The sequence below is a fragment of the Mauremys mutica genome, chromosome 12 (genome assembly GCF_020497125.1).
Source record: "Mauremys mutica isolate MM-2020 ecotype Southern chromosome 12, ASM2049712v1, whole genome shotgun sequence".
In the NCBI taxonomy this organism is placed as follows: domain Eukaryota; kingdom Metazoa; phylum Chordata; order Testudines; family Geoemydidae; genus Mauremys; species Mauremys mutica.
Window position 1 is genome coordinate 68410306 of NC_059083.1, and position 13954 is coordinate 68424259.

Genomic DNA, 13954 nt, shown 5'->3' on the forward strand with positions numbered 1-13954 from the left:
AGGTGGGTGCAGATCTGAAGGCAGAAATGGGCCCGTTGCATATGACATATATCAGCATCACTATTAGTCCACAATACTAGATGGGCAAGTTCCCCTTCTCGCTTACCGTAGGGCGTACCCATTGACTTTGATAGGGTCACACCAGTGAGAGACTTTGAAAGGAGAATTTGGGCCCATGAGTGTAATGTGGACAGGTTAAGGTTACCAGGGTAGACTTAGCCTCTGTATTTCCTGTAACTATAGCCTTATCGTTATGTTAACATGTGGTGGTGTTTTTAGCTTGGAAGTGAAGTGACTAACGTTCAGCACTGCTGCAATCAATACCTGCCTCTCTTGGGGTTTATGTCTTGATCCAAGCTCTCCTTCAGGCATCATATGGGGGATTGTCTGCATTCACAGCAGCCTGACATTCAAACCCTACCCTTTGGTGTCCGAGATTTCATGGGAGCAGCGAGCTGCTCTCTCTGTATAACTGCTCATAAAGGGTCACTTCAGCAATAAATGCAGCCAGCCATAATATGTTGTCACACTTACCTTCTCCCCGAGCAGCGAATACAAATTGCTTGCTGCCTGCTCACTAGCAGTAAAACCCGTAGTTGATCAGCTGTGTCCTCTTCTTGCATGGGGCAATTGGGGGCTGCATGTTAGGACTCATCAGGTCACATTGCAAGGCCAGCACTACGTGGATTAGTTCTCAGCTTGGAATTGTTCCCCCACATCAATAAAACAGATTCCTCCATCATTCCCCCTATCCCTGGTTTGCCTCCCATCTACCATTTCCCCTAGGGCAAATTGACATATCTTTCTTGCCTTCCCTTTGCTAGGGCAGGGAGTCCATCGTCAGGCTGGCCTGCCTTTTGCCACCCCACTGCCCTCCTAGGGATGGAAAAATCCCCAGCCAGCCAGTTTCATGGTCTCTGGACAAACCTTCTGGGCATCTTCTGAATCTGCCTGGCCTGTCTGTCGCTACTTGCACTCCTGGGACAAGGTACCAGTGTACAGAGGGGTTTCTCATGGGTTTGTGTCCTCAGAAGAAGTCCTTCCCAAATCACCATACCTGTAACATGGCACCTATGCCCAAACCAACCCCTGCCTATCAGAGTTTATAGTTGCTCCTTTGGGTCCCGCTGATTTCACAGTAACTTTTAGCTCTCTTAACTTTTAGCTTTAGCTCTCAGAGTGCTTTTCCTTGGTAGAACTTGATAGGGGAATGTAGGTGTCATCCCTGTTTTACCAATGGGGAATGCACAGAGAGAAGAAATGACTTGCCACGGACACACAGCAAGTCATTGGCAGTGCTGGAATTCAAAAGTGCCCTAACCACTGGACTGTGCTGCCTCCCAGTGCATGGCCCTGATTCTTCACTATGTCCAAGCTGTGCTCATCTGAGGGTGGCCGCAGGCACTGGCTTCCTTATCCATGGTCACCTGTCTCCAGAGGAAGTTAGAGCAGAAGGTGGCCAAAAGGTCTGGAATGGATCTCACAGCAGAGGAGAATCAGGTGTAGTGATCCCATCCATGCCCTGATCCCAGAACACCTCTGACACAGCCCATCCCTGCCTTTATACTGGGGGGCAGGGAGCGGTTGGTATAGTTGCTTCTGCCTGCTTTCCATCAGTAGACAGTTCCCCAACGCAAGGGGACAGCTCTGTCAATTTAAGGCCACTTTGCACCACTGACATGGCATACAGAGACCAGAGACTCTAGCCCTGACTCAGGAGCCACACTTTCCTTTATGAAGAGCAGCTCGGCAGTGAGGAAAAACTTAGCCAATTAAATCCAGCTTCTGAAAAGACTTTCTAAGCCGTGCTAGGGGGATAACAAAGCAAAAGCCCTCTCTATAATCCCACTCTTTCATCTCCCAGGAGCTCCTTCCCGTCCTTTCTTTTTTGTGTGTGTCTCGATTGTGAAGAGAAATGAGAAATAATTTCCACTTAAAAAATCCCAAACAACCAATCTCTGCAAAAGCCAGGCTGGAGGGAGCTGAAAGGATAGAGGTTTTAATGAAGCCTCACTGGGAGCTCTTCCAGCCTGCATCATTAGTCTGAAGGATCCACTTCATGTACACTCACTCAGGGATGATTCAAGCAAAATTGGGGCCCCTTGCAAAGCTATTCAGTTGGGGTCTGATCCAACACCCATTGCGCTGAGTGGAAAGATTCCCACTGACCTCAAAGGGCTTTGGATGGGGCCAGTTGGCCCAAAGACCAACAGTCATTGTGTGACCTTCCGGCCACCACCTTCCCCAGCTCCTGTGTCGTGCCAGCTGGTAGGGGTGGGCAATTCAGGCCCATGAGGAAAATAGCTTTTGTATCCAAAGTGGGGGAAGCTAAAGAGGGGTAAAATGCAATGTGCCCCAGCCAGGACTGCGATGAAGGGAGAAGTGTCCAGTTCTTCAGGGGACACAAGTTATCTCCCCAGAGCTCCCTGTCAATATGAAGCAGCTGGTGCCTCACACTTTATGGCTCTAGAGCAGCGTTTCTCAAATGCAGCCACCAGTGACTTTTTTTGTGGCCACAATAGCCTCCTGGGGAGTGACTGGGGAAGGGCAAAGCAGCAACCCCTCCCCTTCTTATTGCTCCTGTATACACCTTGGTGTTTGCTGGTACCGCCTCTAGAGATATATGGGACACAATGCTGGAGGAACCTTGGACTCCGCAAGAAGCCAGTGAGTTCCTGACCCACCTTCCCAAGGCGGCAGGGCTCCGGCCATGAGGCCTTGGGCTTTGGCCATGGGGCGGCAGGGCTCAGCATCCACCCCCAATCGCCCTGGCCCCCGCTGCCTCCCCCCCATCCAGTGCTTAATTTGTGCTGGGGCTGAGCCCAGGCATCCATAGGCTTGGCAGGTCATAGCCAAGGCACCTCTGGGCTTGCCGCGTCAGTTAGCAGTCCCAGCGCAGGCAGCGGGAGGCTTATGTTATTAATGTCACTTTTCACAGCCTCCCAGCTAGCTAGCAAGTCTGCACTAGTGTATGTGCATATTTTTTTCTAAAGTTAATTACGTATTTTAGGGAAAAATGTCAGAGCGGCCACCAGCAAGAGTTGGTGGCTGCACTCTGAGGCCACCAAAAGAATTTGTCATGAGCCCCCCTGTTCTAGAGAATGAGCAGCAACTTCCCACTAGCAATCCTTCCTGTCCCTGGTAGAGTGCAGGTTGCACAGCAGCCCCTGACGAGCACCTCCTCCTCTCCGCGTTTCCCAGAGCCACTGACACGTCCACAGGCACTGATCAGTGGCTCTCTCACGCTCCAGGAAAAGGTTAGCGGCTGGTAGTTCATTCAATGTCTAATTCAAAGATCATTAAGTAGGGACCTGTGAAGGGAGACAATGCCTGGGAAGGAAGGGGCAGGTAGGGAAGGAACATGACTGAAGAGAGTGTGGGTGAAGGGGAGAAAGGTGCAGTGGGGATGAGTGCTCCGAGGATGTAAGCGGAGGAGACCGAAGCGTGATGGATGCTAGTGTGGGAGATGGGAACTTGTGAAACAGGTGCATGTCAGCAAGGTCCAGATGGCAGAACTCGCTCTTCAAGGCTGACGCCTCCGATAACACCCTGTGTCTGTATCTAGTGCCCATATTTCCCTTTGTCTCAAGCCAGCCCAGATATGCATGTTTCCTGAGCTTGGCAGATAAAAGAAGCTGCTTCATTATCAGCAGGCCTGGAGAATGGGGGTCACGTGAAGCAGGCGCACTGCGAGTTAATCTACTTTGCTCCAGCATGATGGATGGCACTAATCTAGTCTGTGTGCATACTAGACAAAAATAGATTAGCCCCTGCCTGGTTGACACTGCAAGAGGGCTTCCAATGAGGTGGGACATGCTCCAAAGCCCTGGAATAACCCTGTGAACACTGGGCTAAGTGATGGCGATTCCAGCAGTGCTGAGGTGCAGGGCTGCAGTGGTGGGGGCTAGAGGCATTGTGGTTGCTTTGGACAGAGGCAAGCAGAATTCTGCCTGAGCGCCGTGGGGAGCATGCTTTGAGGAGGCTCCTTAAAACTAGTGCCACATGCGCTGGTCCCAGTGCCAGCCACCAGGCACTATGGGGGACAAGGAGTTTGCCCTCCACCCCGCATGGATGTGCCTCCTTTTTGGGGTGCACAACTCCCACTGTCGTGTTTGCCACCCCCTGCTGCTCAGGGAGTGCTGGCTGCAGCATTCTTGCGTCCTCTCCTCTGTGAGGTGCACTGAGGTGTGTGTGTGTGAGAGTCAGGCATAGTGAAGCCATTTATTGGCTCATTGTCTGTGCTTCCATTGCCTCCTGTAGTTACTGGGAGCTCCCTGTCCATGGGTCCATCATCTCCTTACAGTCACTGCAAGCTCCCTCTCTGTGGCTCTGTTGTCTCCTTATAGTCACTGTGCACTCCCTGTCCATAGCTCCATTGCCTCCCTGCCATCGCTGTGGGCCCCTGTTGGTGCTCTCAGCCTCTCCCCTTGGCCGTCTCATGGCCCAAGGAGCTGAGCAGTGACATGCATTTGTGAAGTGACATTTCAAATGTTTTTGGGATGTGCCCAGGGAACATTAATGAGGCCCCTGGAGTTCCCGAGCTGCTGCCTGGAACCTCCGCGTTGTTCTCCAGTAGCTGCAGCGACTCTTGGGATGATTTAGGCCACTGCACAGTGTCTCTGACTGTTTAGTTCCTTTACAGTCGCTAGGAGAGCTGGTTTCCTGAGTATCTGATTGCAGCCTTTTGCTAAACAGAGAGATTGAGCCACGCTCATGCCAGAGGATTCCCTTGAGTCTATTATGGTCTGAATGCAAGCTAGGTCTCAGCTTCCTGAGCCTGACCTATGTGGCAGGCAGTGCCCAAGAGTCTCTCGCCTCATGAGCCTTCCATTAAAATTGAAGGCACAACTGCCCTCCGCTGCTGTGAGAGCAGGATCAGGCCCACTCAATCGAAACAGGGACTAGAGGCGTTAACAGGTTATTTAGGCCAGTGAGGATAATGCCAGCTGCACATTCCCTGTGGAAGGCCCAGGGAAGAAATTCAGGCCTGCTGTAAGCAAGTGAAACGCCAGCCAAACCACTCCACGGCCTTTCCCTGGCCTTGTTTCTTGTTTAAAGGTGGCCCAGGGGCTGACTAAGGAAAACCCAGATGGGCACTTTCTCCTTAACTACCTTTGCCATGTATTCCCAGAGCATCCACTCCTGTCCCTGCTTCTCACTTAAAGGCGGCATGGTGCCTGCTCAGGGTAACTCCAGGCATGCCTTCCCCTCAGGGATTCTGAGAGACAGATCTCTCTATTGAAAGTGACTCCGGTGGCATATTTGCTCCCTGCTGGGTGGCTGCTGTAGGTTATAATATCTGCTGACACTCAAACAAGCCATGTTTTCATATGACTAATTACTCCTTGCCTCCTAACGGGAGCCGATAAGCCTCCAAAGTGCCTCATGAAAACGGAATCAGGAGTGCAAGCCAGCGGCTTATGGAATAACAAACAGCATAGGGACAGAGCGCGGCTGGCTGCCATGTCGCGGGGTTGGAGCAAGGCACGCTCTTTGTCCCTCCTGCAGACTAATCCGAGTGGAAGGGGAACCCGCCTTTATTATCTGGGTGGCAGATAAATGTCTCTGACCTTCAGCTGATGACTGGTGTGAGTGGATGTGCAGAACCTGCAGGGCTTGCGAACAGACATTTTAGTTTCTCCCTCTCTGCCTCAAGTGCAGAGCCCAACTGACATCAAAGCAACAGAATGTCTAATCCTGTTTTGAATCAGCGCAAGCACATGCAGAGAATGTTAAACAGGGAATCCAGCAGCAGAAAGGAAAAAAAAAAGGATTATCTTTAATTTCCTGAGAGAGCAAGTGAGACAGAGAGAGAGGGAAAGAAAGAAAGAAAGACATAGGGAGAGGAAGAAGTGACTGTACAGACAGATTCACAGATGAGTAGTAGAAGGAGAAAACCAGGCAGAAGGGAGCAGGAAAATCAGAAAGAGCCAGAGCGCCACAGCAGATGTATTCTGATTGAAAGGTGAGTGTGAGCAGATAGATATCTAGAGCAACATGGAGCCAAGTACTGGAGCATGGGAGGTCCAGTCCTTGCCCAGGGGAGATCCTTCATCAGTTACCTGCCAGAGTCCCATGCTCTGAGCTGTAGATCCGCTTAGAATTAATTGCTAATGGGGTTTGGTATGTTTGAGCAGAGTTTCAGCTCCCTCACCCCATGAAGTGCTGTTAATGCCACAGAACTTGCTTCTGTAGTGAGCTCAGTTAGAGCAGGACACTGGCTGGAGAGAAGTAGAGGGGTAGCCCCATATTGTTTCAGTGCATGGTGAGGGGCAGACTGCAGTGCTGGGTGGAGGGATGTTGTTTGGGGTAGGATGGGGGAATGCTTTTGTTTAAAGAGACTTTGGCTGGGCACTGCCTGAGTAGAGCGTCCAAAACCACTGGGAGGTGGATGGGAGCAGCTCCCCATCCTTTCCCCGTCTTTATCAGAGCTGACTAGCTAGCTAGGTTCTTATGCTAGTGCCCATGACTGCAATATTGCCACCGATTCCATACACAGCAACTGCCCAAACTCTGTGCCCTGGTTGGCGTTCAGCAGAGTCCTACAGGGCTTGTGCTAATGGACCTTTGTCTGGCCATAGGGAAGTAGAAAAGCTGGACTGGGGTGCTCAGGCCCCACAGAGTCCAGGCCTACCACATCTGCTCTTGTCATCCTCACGACCAAGCCTGCGAGCAGGGCTGGAGTGCCCTGGCCTCAGTGAGGGAGGGAGTCACAGCTGCCAGACAGGCCCAAACGCCCTTCTCCACTGCAAGCGTTCAACTTCCAGAAGCAACGCATCCCCCGGCTTGGAAGCCTCCGGTACCTTCTTGTTCACCCCCAGGGGACAGGGAGCAATCAGGGAGCGAGGGCTGCATCCACATGGAAAGTTTTAAAAAAGGGAAAATTCCTGATGTGGGGCCTTTCCTCTGGGATCCAGGTGTTTATTTTTCATAAAAGGGGTTGGACTGACAGCCCCCCTTCCCCTGGGGAGCAGAGCCCTCCCACCCCAGCGCAGGCAGCAGCACGGCAGGCCACTGCTACCAAGCCAATGTGCCTCACTCCTGACCTGGAGGGACCTACCCTGGGCACAAGTGGGGAATTAAGTTTCCATGCCTGGAACAGAGTGGCTGGCCCCTGTAGGGTATGTCTGTTTAGCATTTTGGTTTGAGCAGGATCCAGCCTCCCAGCCTGGATGGCCAGACTTGGGCTAACAGGGCTGGTGCTATCGCTCTGAAAATAGCTGGGTAGGCACCATGGCGAAGTTGTGGCTTTGTCTGGACCTTGGGCTCTGAAGCCTAGGGAGGTGATGGGCTTCATATCCCAAGCTGCAACTTCAAAGTGCTGTCTACACTACCATTTTTAGAGCACCAGCAGAAACCCCATTAAGCCAAGGATGGAGAGGAGGCTGGCTCCCACTAGAGCCAAACTGCTTGCAGACATATCTCAGGGGAACAGGGCTAGCTAGCCTATTGGCAGGGCCCTTTTGAGATCAAGTGTTTGGGCCTTGGAGAGAGAATTATCAGCCTCAGCTGAGAAGGGTCTGGTGATTACCTAATGAGCACTTTGATTTCTGGGAAGGCTGAAAGAGCTCAGATTGGAGGGGAGCACTGGAAAGCAGGCTGGTGTTTGTGTCAGGAGGGTTGGGGAAAGGTAGATATATGTTGAACTGTATCATTTTAGAGCTTGCTTGTGCAGTTGGTAACTGGTGCCTGAAGAAAGGGCTTGAACAGACTTGGGGTATGGTGTTAACCCTTCCTGGGCTGGGGGGCAGGCTAGCAGTCTATAATGATCCATTTAATCCTGGGCCTCTGTGCCCATTACTGCTTACTACAGAAGAGAAACTCTTATAAATGCTGCAGCTATAGCTTTGTAAATGTAAGTGGCACTATACAAACATGCTCCCTGCCCTGGAGAGCTTGTGAGCTCAGGGACCTTTGGACCTCAATAAGTGTTTTGAAATTGAGTTCAGGGAAGTGGGAATGAGCCCTAAACCCAATGAAACGTACGCATTAGGTAGTGCATGGCAGGGGAACTAGGGAAGGGTGGAGAGTGATGGTCTGGGGAGGGGAAGACTGCAGGAGCAGGTAGTGCCTTGGTAACCAAAAAGAGAGACTTTCATTCACCTGAGAAAGTGACTGAGCAGGATGGAGAGAGCCTTGAGTGGAGTGTGGAGCGGGGTTGACTAGAGACGTGAGTGGAGTGGGATTACATGGGGACTCAAAGGGGAGGATGAGGAGTTTGATGTGGTAGGAGACAAAGCCGCTGAAGGAAAGCTGCCATAGGAGACCAAGAAGAGGTGGTTGGCTGATCACTAGGAGCCAGTGTGAGACCTGTAGGACCACCCTGTGACAGGGTTTGGGGAACCCAGCCCCACCTGGAGCAGGTCACTGATTGGATGACATGCTGCCCTGGGACACTCAGCAGGAATGTGCTTGGGGCTTGCAGTGGGTTAGGCAGCATTAAGTTTCCTGGGAGGTGTCCTTCATTACCCTTGCAGTTAATGCTGCCACCTGCTAATTGCCCTGGGAGCCGGCTGGAATGGCCATAGCCCAACACAACCAGCTCCTTACAGCCCTGGGCTGTAACAGGAGATAATAGGGACTAGATTCTCCTGTTATAAACTGGGCACTGTTTCGGCTGGGCTGGGGTGGAAAGAAAATCATCCCCTGGATATAAACCTCATCAGTAGCATTCAACAGAGTAAATTAAAGTAGCAAACACCAAGCTGCCGTTTGCCCCCTCCAGGCAGATGAGTCATGGTGTAGATGAGTTTGGATGGAGTTGGAGTTTGTCTTTCTTCCTCTTATCAGTGGAGGCAACTTGCGGGAGCCCAGCAGTCTCACCCCATGGGCAGCATCTGGATGGCTCAAGGGGCTGGTTGGGGATGAAGCAAGAGTTCAGCCTGCACCCCCTGGCTCTTTCCTCTCCCTCCCCCCCTGAAAAGCAGTCCTTGCATGTAATAGAGTGCAGCCTTGATTCTGGGTAGCAGCTGTAGGGACTTGAGCTTGTTTAATAAGTGAAGCCCAATTATTGAACCTGGGGGCCTAAGATAGGATGGTTGTCTTCACATTTAGGTGTTCACACTGTCACTGAAGGCAGGTACTGAGCCCCCTACATGCTGATCTAGGTGTCCTTGTGGGGCTCTGGATTTCTGGACTTAGGTGCCCAAGTTCAGTAACTGACTCAGCCTGCAGATTACTGAATAACTGGGCAAATGTTTAAAAATGTCCCCCTGGCATCAGCAGCTGCAGCCTGCGAGCAGTCACTGTCTGTTTGAGGATAGAGACAGGAGAAATGAAACGAACAGATACACCCCTCTGGCTCACAATGTGCTATACATTCTGCCTACCCTGCTGCCTTCTGCTCAAATACCGTACTCATGTGGCAGGACCCTTCTGCCTGGATTGTTACAGTAGAGTCGGGATGATGGCATTACAGAGACACGTGCATACAGGAGATGTATAGTTGAGCTCTATGTATCTGGGCAGCTAGCTTCTTCTGAGGTCAAAGTGCTTTGCAGACAGTGGGCCATGTGCTCCACAGGGTTGTAAGGTGTGTCTGGAAAAGCACCACAATGTAGGGAGAGAAGCAACATCACTGCATTCTCACCTTAGGCAAAAGCCCCCCAATGCAGTGGTGGCTCTGTGGCATTGGGGGTAAAGGGAAGAGGGTGGCTGCAAGGAACAGCTGCTGCTTTCCATGGCATGTTCCTAGGGAGACTTGTATGAACTGTAATGCTCATTCTGAATGCACAGAATCCACCAGGCTGTCATGGGGAAGAGAGAACCAAGGGAACTATGCATAGCACCTAAGGTTCCTTGTAGATTCCATGCTGTTGGAGCTATGTGGGTCTCAGGACATGGGGGTATTCTGTTAGCCAATCCTCGCTCCCCTCCCTTGGGGGAATGATCCAAAGGAAGCACTGAAATGATCCCTGGAATGGTTTCTCCCTTGTATGGAAGCATCTGCCCTATTACTGGTCCTGCTCAATGTGGAGGGGAGGCATGAGGCGGTACAAACTGCCGAGCTATCACTTGCTCTATATCTGTTTCATCAGGCCCAGGTGGTGCTCTTGGCTGGCTCTCCAGAGGAAATAGCTGCCAAGTCAGGGATTAGCCTACTTTCTGTTACTCAAGTTTGCACCTTTAGAGTCTTGTTGGAATTTCAGCTGCTGGATGTCCAGACAGCAGCACCCAAATGCAGTTTCATCCATCTGTGCTAGACAAGAAGGTTGCAGCCTTTCCTTTTGAATCTGAACCTCACTATAATCCTCGGTCACCTCTGGGTTGGGTCACTGTAATATGAACTGTATCTGGAGACCACTCAAACTTCAGCTGGTGCAGAAAGTGGCTGCTCAATTACATATCAGAGCCTCCCACAAGGAGCTTATTGCACCTGTTCTCCAGAGTCTGCACTGGCTCCCAGCTCATTTTCAGGTGCAGTTCAAGGCACTGAGGTCTGAGCTGTAAATTCCCAGATGGTTTGATTGCTGTATTTCTAAGGAGCTGCTCTTGTCTGACAGCTGAGATCAGAGGGGGCATTTGAGTGGCTAGTCCCTGGCTGAGTTCATTTGAGTAGGCTACGCTCTCAGTGGAGGGCCTTGAGCTCCAAATCCCACTCCCTCAGCTTGGTCCCATCACGCCCACATTTAGTAACCTTCAGGCCACATAGCAATGCCTCCTTCCCCAGGCTTTCTCTGAAGCTGTTGAGGAGGGATGAGGGTTTAGTTATGTGGGGAGACCTATGAGAGCTTTGTTGACTGTGCATCAGTTGACTGGTTCTGTGTGTGCCTTTAGGAAGCTAGAATTGTACATGTGCCTAGAGCTTTGTACAGCACCAGTCTATAAACCTGAGTAAATAAATGTGGCCCTTTAGCCAACTAATCCTCACAGCGACCCACTGGGAGGCAGGGAACCATCTCCTGCCTCTTACAGCGAGCTTGGCTCAGTCCTGGAGCCAGTGATGTCCCGCAGAGGCCTTGCCTCCCACCATTCCATCACCAAACCAGGAGAGATGTCCCTGCCTGGGATGCTGAATTTTGGAGTTGTGGGGGTTGTCATAAAAATACTGCTGAGGAGGAATCTTTTAATGTTTAGAATGGAAAAGATAAGATTGTACCAAGGGTCAGGAGTGTTTAAAAATAGGGATAACCTTCTCATTTCCCCCACAGCATCTTCAGACCCTCATTTGCATGGTGCAAGCTGCCTATTGTGCTGGACTGTCAGAATCCTCTGTTGTTTTCAGAGGTTGGGTATTTCCAGCCAGTGCCCTTAATCTGTCACTTTCACTGAGCGGTGCCTCCACCTCCTAGCCTGGCTCTGGTTATAAGAAAGCATTTTAATTTAAATGTGCTTAAATGAATTCCCCAGCCTCATCCTCCCACCTGCCCCCTGCGCAGCATGCATACCCCTGGAATGCAGGGCTTAAAAGTAGCAGCGGCACATCACTGACTAGGTGTTCCTGATGGTCATACCACTAGACCACACTGCTCCCTATGGTATCTAAACCGAACAAGAGGGAAAGGTGGGGATTTGACTGAGCTGCGACTGAAAAAAGTATGTTTCCATTATGCTGTTTCATAACATACTTACCATGGTTTGGAAGTCTGTCTATTCTCAGCCTGTCACTTTTTAGAGGCTCTTTTCTGCCACTAGGTGGCGATAAAACAGTTTCAACTTTCAAAGCCTTGCAATCCATGAGCAAATGAGAGATTTTTAATTAAAAGTTTTGTGCTCTTGGGCCCAGACCGAGAAAGATATTTAGGTACCTAAATCCCAGTTTTAGGCTCCACTGTGATTCACAAAGCCCTTGCTTGGTTGGCATCTAAACTTACTTAGCACCTAAATTTTCAGGGGGAAAGGCACTTTTGTGTCTGCTTCTGAGCATGCACAGGCAGCCTCATTGCCAGCGTTCAGACCGTCATCTTTCTCACATGGAAGCCCCAGAGGAATCCACCAGTGGGTGAAGACTGGTGTTCCCCCATCCAGTAGAAGTGCTCTGAGCACACTTACTGGATTGGGCCCCATTGAAAATCCAGGAGGAGATCTGGTGCTGGCCACCCTATAATTGTTAACTGAGGGGTTCGAGCACTCAGCTGAGAGATGTAGGGAACCTAGGTTCAACCCCACTCTCTGCCTGAAAGAAGGGAGAGGTTTTGAACAAGGGTCTCCCACCTCTCAGGAGAGTGCTCTAACCAGCAAGCTCTGGGATATTCTGATGTGGGGGTTCCCTCAATCTCTCCTGTTGGAGCTGTAAATAATTAGAGTGATGGGAACTGGACCCTGGGTCTCCCACCTCCTGGATGGGATGCCCTAACTACCTGGCCAAAGGGTCACTCTCTGGCCCACTGACTATTTAAGTATTTATACACAGTGGAGCAGCTGGAGAGGTTGGGGGAGCCCCCATAATAGGATATCCTATAGCCCAGTGGTTTGGGCAGCTCCTCGGAAGTGGGAGACCTTAGTTCAAATCCTTTTTCACAATGAGAGGAGGTGGTATTGACCCTGGCTCTCCCACATCCCACTCTTACCCCTGGGCTAATACTTAGAAGGTGGCTACTACCAGCACTGTCTCCTCCATCAAGACCATCTCCTCCTCTGGCCATTTTGTGTGGTATGAGGCAGGCACCTCATTCATTCTCTCAAGAAACAACTTAAAAATCTACGGTGCCTGACTCCAGGAGAAGGGTTCCCAGCTGTGGATCACAAGCAGATAGGCACCCAACTCTGTGAGAGGGACGGGGCTTAGGACAAACCCCTCTTGTCTGCACCTTCCACTGAGCAGTTCAGGCAGCTCCCCACCTAACATGCTGGCTCTCATGGACTGCATTATTGGGCATCTCTCTTTCCCCATGCAGTGTATGGGGAGCCTAGGCACCTTACTCAGGCTTTGTAGATCCCATTGTTATTCCAGGGATATTCTTGGTGCCTGAAAGTTAGGTGTTGTGATGCCTATGTCCCTTTGTGGGTCTGGCTCTCAGCTGGGGCTAACAAAGACAACTGGGGATGCTCTGGAAGTCCTGCAGGATATTTTGCTCTTGGTCAACAAATAAATCATTCTAACAACAAATAAATCATTTTTGTTTTGACTATTGGAAACAAATAATGAAGGGATAATCCCAGGAGTTAGATGAAGAAATAAATAGCTGCAGAGACTGATGGAACAGCAAAGATGAAGCGAGACTTTCAATTGCCCCCCCCCCCCTGCACTGTGGGCTCCAGGGACATGGCAAAGGAACAAGCATAGCTTGGGAAAAGGGGAAATCCCTGTCTGGTCCTGTGTTGGCATTCCAAAGGGCTGCTGCTTTCTCAGACTTCAAGCAACCTACATGTGAGGGGTAAAATGATCAGATTAAAGGCCTGGTTTAAATATGCTGACTGGAGAATGAATTCTGCTCTTGTTTATGGCAATGTTTAATGTCCTGGAGCAGGGCTGTATGCATATGCATATGGATGACACTGGAACGACACATCTCTGTGTCATAGGCCTTGTACTGCTGATGTGAGTCTCCATTAGTTTCCATGGTAGGGGGCTTTGCTCTTGGAGAAGGAAGATGAGAGTTCTGAGCTGCACACAGCAATACCTGCGAGGGTGAAGGGGAAGAACAGATGTTATAATACAAACTTTGTGTATTGTAGTATATGAACTTAGTATGTTTTCTGTGTACATCAAGCCAAAATAGATTTCCTCAAATAACAAATTCTCTTTTCCTCTGCCTCCCTCCCTGAAAGGTGCTCTCAAATAACTCCTTGTTTAAAAAAAATACTATTCCAGTATAATCAATCCCTACCAATAGCCTGCAACGGGAAGGTTGTACTACTCACCTCTAGATGGCAATATTGTCTCAACTAGACAGAGGTTCTCTTTAGTGCAAAAGGGAAAGTCCTTGAGGGAATCTGAGCAGTTCTGTCCCATGTACACAGAACTCACTAAGGGCTGGATTTTCAAAGCCATTGACCCACAGTTCTAGCTGAA

General features: G+C 50.4%; 1 protein-coding gene across 2 annotated transcripts in view; it reads left to right on the forward strand.

Moving 5' to 3' along the window:
- CASKIN2 (CASK interacting protein 2) overlaps positions 1-13954 on the forward strand; it is a 147119-nt gene that overhangs the window by 54628 nt on the left and 78537 nt on the right. The window contains exon 1 of one of the 2 annotated variants that reach the window (XM_044982721.1): positions 5829-5965. The exons of the other annotated variant lie outside the window; for it this stretch is intronic. The gene's annotated coding sequence lies outside the window, so the exon portion shown is untranslated. Of the gene's footprint in view, positions 1-5828; positions 5966-13954 lie in introns of those variants that run through there. 2 annotated transcript variants of the gene reach the window in all.